This window comes from Octodon degus, unplaced genomic scaffold (genome assembly GCF_000260255.1).
Source record: "Octodon degus isolate 3935 unplaced genomic scaffold, OctDeg1.0 scaffold00015, whole genome shotgun sequence".
In the NCBI taxonomy this organism is placed as follows: Eukaryota; Metazoa; Chordata; class Mammalia; order Rodentia; family Octodontidae; genus Octodon; species Octodon degus.
The window spans coordinates 3471643-3478680 of record NW_004524591.1 but is presented as its reverse complement, the minus strand read 5'-3'; positions in this window follow the sequence as shown (position 1 = coordinate 3478680).

The window sequence follows — 7038 nt, the reverse complement described above, 5'->3', positions numbered from 1 at the left end:
GAAACTATGGATATATTATGATTCCTATACTTTATTTAGATGCCTTGCAAAAATCATTTATGCAATTCCATGCTCCAGTTTCCCTTTTTACTAAAGCAGCAATAACAGTGTTTGTAACTTTAGTGTATCAAGATATACTATTCTTTTTGTCAAAGCTATTTTGCAAGATTTAAAAGAAAAGAAGATGCATAAGTACTAAACTCTTACTTTTAAATTAATTTTACATTATTATAATATTTCAAAAATACTTAACCTTGCCCTTTAGAACATTGCACATAAGAATGCAAATTGAATGCTAAATTTTACATAGTCCTTACTCATGTGTGAAAAAATTAGATATTCTGCATCGTAGATAACTTTTCTGAAATAATGTCACCATGTAATATCACTGTTAGCTTTCCCAGCTGAGAAATGCTGTTTTCATGAATAGTGATAAGAAAGGAATTTGAATGGAATTTTACATTCTCATGCCTTGTTACATAAAATTGTCACCCAGGACTATAAATTTTATCCCTTTTATACCAAATATAAACTATCAATTTCAAATGTGTACCATAGATTTAGATGCATTTCTTTCTATTTAATTTTTAAATGTCAGGTAAACACTGTGGGATAAAAAGAACCCAGAGAACGATTAGCTAATATTAGGAATATTTAATCAAATCCATGATTCCTACATTTTAATACACAATATTTTTTAAAAAACCTTACTGTTTATGCTCTACACAACAATGGGAATGCTTGTCTTTGTAATCTAACTTATAGTAACATTTTTTTACAGAAGAAAAATCTTTAAAGGTCTGGACCTTTTAATGATATTGTAAAATTACTCCTTTGTAAATATCTTTTCTTTGCATTTACTACTTAAACTAATAATTATAATATTCAAAAATAATATCAATATACAAGTAGAAAACATGATTTCCTTTTAAATGAATTATCAAGGTTTGGAGGGAGATAGTAAATTAATAGGAAAGAAATACTTTATATAAATGTATTATTCAACCTTTAAAAATATGTACTTATCTATATATAATGCAATGGTTTGGAAAGAATACAACATTTATGGAAGATTCCTTTGTCAAAGCTTTTGTTTGCTGAGCTGAAATTGATTATTTAATATTTATGAAATATCTCTGAAGTTTCTGGAACTCACAAAGCCTGATCTTTGTCTGGCATGTGTGCTACATAGCCAAACTTTATAAATAGCACCCAAGGAAAGCTCTCATAGAACAAATATTTTACCCAACTACAGTTCTTCTAAAAATATTTTTCTTTTCTGACCTTCTCACTTTCACTGTTCCATCAAAACAGATTATTGATATATGTTGTTTCTTATGGTCACAAAATAGAGTCCAGTCACTGAGTGTATTTTAACCGTGTCCTAAAAGACTAAGGTTAGCACTACATTTAATAATCACTTCTGCATTGTCAGTAGTTTTTGTTTCCAACTTTCTATGAAGCTCAGTCCAATTAACTTTTGTTGCTAAAAGAATTTGTTTTCCTCTATTTGAAACTTTTGATGCATGTTTTCTGATTTGTATCTGAATTTGTACCCTGGCCTTTCATATAGTATTTCTGCTCTGATCATTATGAGTGTTACAGCCATGATAATCTTATTTTAACAAGGAATAAACCCTGAGATAATTGAGATTAATTTAATCACTGCTAATCTAATTATAACTGGCTAAAAAGAATCCTACATTCCACAATGCCAGATCTTTACGACTCCTGTAGTATTTGCAATGTTAAATAATATAAATGGTATCACAATGTATAATCCACTCTCAGCAACAAGACTGTAAACACACTATTGACTTCAAAAACAACAACGAACACCCATGAAGCTCTTATGAGATCACCAGGATCCTAGTTGCTAAGATAACTTCTTGGGATTTGGAGTCAAGCTTTGAACATCAAAAACCCCTTCACAAGTCTAGCCCAAATGGCATTAAAGGGTATGACTCACACATAGGATAACAATGAAGCCAGTGTAATTCAAGCAGGATGATCAACAGGAAAGTTGCTGAAGTCAGATATGTAATGGGAATGGTGCTTTTTTTTAATGTGGAGGATGGCTTTTGAGTTGGTTCCTGATGTTTTCCACTGCCTTGTACTCACTCTTCACATTTGCCCTTTGAGTGTACGCTGGACCTCATGATTTGCTTCTAATGAGCAGAAAGTAGCAAAAACATCATGGAGTGTCACTCCCAAGTTTTGGTTGCACATGAGCTCTTGTACTTTGGTAGCTGTATTTTTAATACATTCTCTCTGATGCAAGCCAGTTGCTGTATTGTGAGCTGATCTAAGGTGAGGTCCATGGGGAGCACTGGGGGTCACCTCCCTTCAGCGGCCTGCAGGCACCTGAAGCCTGCCAACAACCTCATGAGCAATCCTGGGAGTGGATCATTCCCAGCAAGATGCTTCACTTAAGACAGCAGCCTAAGATGCCACCCTGTGAGAGAGTCTGGGGCAGGGAACCAGCTACAGAGCCCTGAGATTTTTACCCCAGGGGAGAAAGAAATGTGTTATGCAAATGTTTTGTTTTAAACTATGAAGATTTCAGTAAGTTGTTATGCAACCAAGATGACTAATAGGCCATTAAAATCTTATAGGCACTATGGTGATTTTTCTTTCATCTCTCTGGGTGAAGCGGAAAACCACTGGAAGGTTTTAGAAGAGGAATGATGACTTACAAAAGAAATACTCTTTCTGTTGAATCTGTCGTGGATTTAGAAAAATAAACACAGAAGTATCAAGAAGGCTTTAAAACACTAGTTCAAGTGAGAGATGATGGAGGCCTAACAGAATAGAAGTATGATGCGAGGGCAAAGCAGAAAAGCATTCAGGATGGTCTCCCAAGGGACTGACAGGGGAATCTGCCATCTGCAGTGAAGAGGAAAAGCATGAGAAGAGTTTGTTTGCCAGTGCGGAGTTTAGTGTGTGGCTTCCTCCATTTAATACATGTAGTTAACACTGAAGTAAACCTTCCCATGGCCAATGGAAAGCATGAGTCAAGCGACGAAGGCAATGTTGCAAATTGCCAACGGGTTTAAGAATATGCAGGGTATGGATGGTATTTAAAGCCTTGAATACAGATAAAACCATCAAGAGTGAAATATCCCAAGAAAGGCCATCAAGAAGTAGATATCCAAAACACAGAAAGAATCACATACCCAAAGAAAAGGGAAGTGATACATGTGTGAAACTAAGAGTGAGCCCCAACATTACAAAGTAGAGTTGAGAAGGATCGATAAGTATGAAGCTGAGAAGAGCAGACCACAAAGAAATGAAGAAATCAGAAAAGTGCGAGTCCTGCAATCAAGAGGAAAAGTGCTCTGACAGGTGGTGTCTGGGTACTGTTGGAAGGCCGCACCCAGTAAGGACTGAGAGTGAGCGGAAGTGCTGTCACCGCGAAGGACCACCAGCTCAGAAGAGAGCTGTGGGTTGCAGAGCTCCAGGGAATTGGAGAAAGAATAAAGTAGACAGAAAAAACTATAAAATACAGACAAATCTGTGAGGAAGCCTTGCTGTAAAGGGGAGAGAGCACAAGTGGGAGCTGGAGGAAGAAGTGAGGTCGAGAAAGGCTTTTTTAAACTGGGAAAAATAACAGGAGGTTTGCGTGCTGATAATTTATTTAAAGAATATAAATAGTTGCCAGAAAGAGAAGCAAAAGTTGGAAGTAGGAAGTCATTTCAAAGAAAAAAAAAATTCACTAATTTCAAGGAAGAAACTAGTCTGTCATAATTATTTTTTTAAGCTAAGAGAACAGATTTTTTAAAATTCTACCCTGGGTAAAGAGTGGGAAAATATACAAGCAGGAAGACAAATCTGACATGAAAGCAATAAAATTCTTTCTTGCAAGATCTCTCCTTTTCTTTTTCCTTCAATCTATTAGTAAAATATTTTTATTTTTCTTATTTTTGAGAAATAAAATGGCAGCTCCTGCTTCGCAGCTTGTGCCATTGATCTTTCTTCCCAGCATCTTTCCCACAATGATACAATACTCCTGAGCCTCTTCTCTGTAGCAGGAGGGCTTAGCATAAGAACCACCAAGAAAGCCAGTGCAAAAGTAAAGATTCTCCACTCACAATGTCCAAAGAGTGATTCAGTAGGTTTGACACAGTGTCGGAGATGCGGCCTTTTGATCAGCATGTTGAGATTATTCATGTTAGCCAGTCCTGAACATCTTTTTACACTGAGATCATGAGAGAGATTATAAGGTCATGAGATATCTTGTCTTTGAGATTATGAGGTATGGGGGCAGGTTTGTTATGCTGGGTGCTAAGCTAGGAGAAAATTATACTGAAATTGAAGAAGGCTCCCAGCTTGCCCCAACACAGGATGAAAGGGCTGATGGGCTTCTGGATTACAATATGAACATCACTTTGATTTATTCCATAGTTCATGTCAATACAAAACAATTAATGAGTTTAACCTTAACTGGAATTAGAGAATTATTTACAGCTCTTCATTTCGTGACTTACACAAAATGACCTGTGAATGTCTTTATCAATAAGAGTTTTAAAACTTTTCTAACACTAGAAATATTTGTTTTTCACAAGACATCAGGTAGTGTTAAGCAGCTGGTAACTGAACTATTCAAAAGGATTTGTCCACTTTGTGGGTTACCTATATTTCTCCTAGGCTTTCGTGATAGATTGTACACATCTCAACAAGTAGCTTACTAGAGAACAAAGATATAGAAAGCAAACATGAGAATGAAATGCCCATGACTTAAAAAACGGACAATCCCTTAGGCTCTATGTCTTTTCAAAGTAACTTAACATGTAGAATAACAAAAAAAGAAAAAACAAAAATGGCTTTAAAGAAATAATGTAAGGGCTGGCAAGATAGCTCAGCAGACTAAGTGCCTGCTTAGGCAAGTGCAGGGTCTGGGGTTTGATCCCTGGCACCACATGCTGTGCTAGCCCCATCTCTGGGCGTGCGGAGCCGTCAACTGAGTCCAGGTATGGTGGCATGTGCCTGTAATCCCAGTGCTGAAGAGGCTGAGAATAGGAGGAGCACTATGAGTTCTAGCTGCATAGTGAGACCCTGCACAAAATACAAAATACAAAAAAAAATAAATAAATAAATAAAAAGAAAGAAATAATGTAATAGAAGTGTTTCTTTGGCTGCTGGTGTCATAGTATTCACATCAGATATGGGCATACCTTAAGTAAGAACACCAATAAATGAGCCACAGTTAAGATTTGTGAGAAATAAACACTGACAGGTAAGGCCAGGCATGGTGGCACACCCTTGTAATGTTGGCACTCAGGAGGCTGAAGCAGGAGGATCTTTGTGAGTCCATGACCACCCTGGGCTACAAAGAGAACTCAAGACCAACCTGAACGCATAGTGAGAACTATGTGTCTCAAAATGGCCAAAAACAAAAACAAAAACAAAAAAGCATATGAGGGCTGAGGAGATAGCTTAGTGGCCTAAGTACCTACCTGGAAAGCACAAGGATCCCTGTTCTGAACCAGTGGGTCAGTCAATGAACATCACCTGGGAGAGGAGCGGGGAATTGGGGAGGGGACAAAGGACAGGAGAAGCGAGAAATGGAGACAAGACAGGATTCTGATCAAGTCTCCTTTATTTAGGGGAGGTGCTGGGTATATATAGTGGAGGCATAGGGAAATGATGTCGGTGGGTAAAAGGCGCGAGTAACTAGGCAACCGGGCTATGACAGGAAGTCCCACCTCCGGGGCATAGCAGGAGACTTATGGGAAATAGGCGGGGTAAGAACTAGGAACTAGGAACCTAGCTCATCAGAGGTAGGGGAGGAGGAAGTCAGCATCACTAATGACGCTGGTGCACCAAGAGAATTTTACAGATCAGAGGCACTCAGGTGACCATTAAGGGCTATATGTCACAGAGTCATAATGTGGCAGATTCACAGGATTTAGAAAAAGATTCACTTGCAATAGTATTGGAGGCCTGGAGTTATTGTGCCTCCCACAGATCCCCATTCAATCTCTGGTGCCACATGGCAGGCTGGGCCAGCCCTGAGCCAGCCACCAAAAATGGGCATGGTAGTGCATTCCTGCAATCCCAGTGCTAGGGAGACTGAGACAGGAGGATCACTATGACTCCAAGCTGCATAGCACGACCCTGTACCAAACAAACAAAAGATTAAAAGAGAGAGACAAATATACAACTACCATATCATTTGACAAGTGTTATGATAGGATAATACCTGTGATGGTGTAACTTATTTCTAGGAAGGAAATAGTTTCATCTAAGGCAATAGTTACAGAAACTTGGTGTGCCTGGATTCTTTTCTCTTTTTTCTTTAGTACCAGGAATTGAACTCAGGCCTTCATGCTCTCCAGGCAGGTTCTTTGCACCTGAGCTATATCCCCAGCTTCAGTGCCTGGGCTCTGCGTGAGAGGAGTTGTTCAGAAAGAGGATGAGTTCAGATGAAACTGAAACAGAGGACTTTGTGTGCACAGGCACAGAGGTGAGTGTGCATTGTTGTGTGAAATGAAAGCAGCCAAGGGAGCTCACAGTAGGAAACAAGCCAAGATAAAACTGAATTCAAGATGGGTCTTTCATGTAAAGCCAAGGAAAATCTATCCTAAAAGCTCCAAGAGTTGACCCTAGTGGGGGACTTGCGGTCAGCCTCGGCTGCAAAATACATGTATGCTAGTCTAAACAGCACAGTGTTGATGGAAGAATTGTGAGTTAACACTTAAAAAGTGAGATACAAAAAAATTATATGAAATCAAGTTTCATCCCAGAAAATAAATAACCAATGCATGGACTATTCCAAATTGCACACATGTTGAAGAGGTTAAGTCAGAACTTCAATTAAGATATACTCGGTACAAAGGTCTCTCAAGATCATTACCTAAGGACTAACTAATCAAGAGAGGGAAAGGAGATGAGCTAGGAAACATGGCAATGTTAAGCCATGCAGTTATATATAAAAGATGAGCAAGGCAATGATCCTGAGAATATTCAGAAGATTCTTTAATATAGGAGTTAATTGGAAAGATTCTCACCCTGACTAACTATATATACTGATACCTG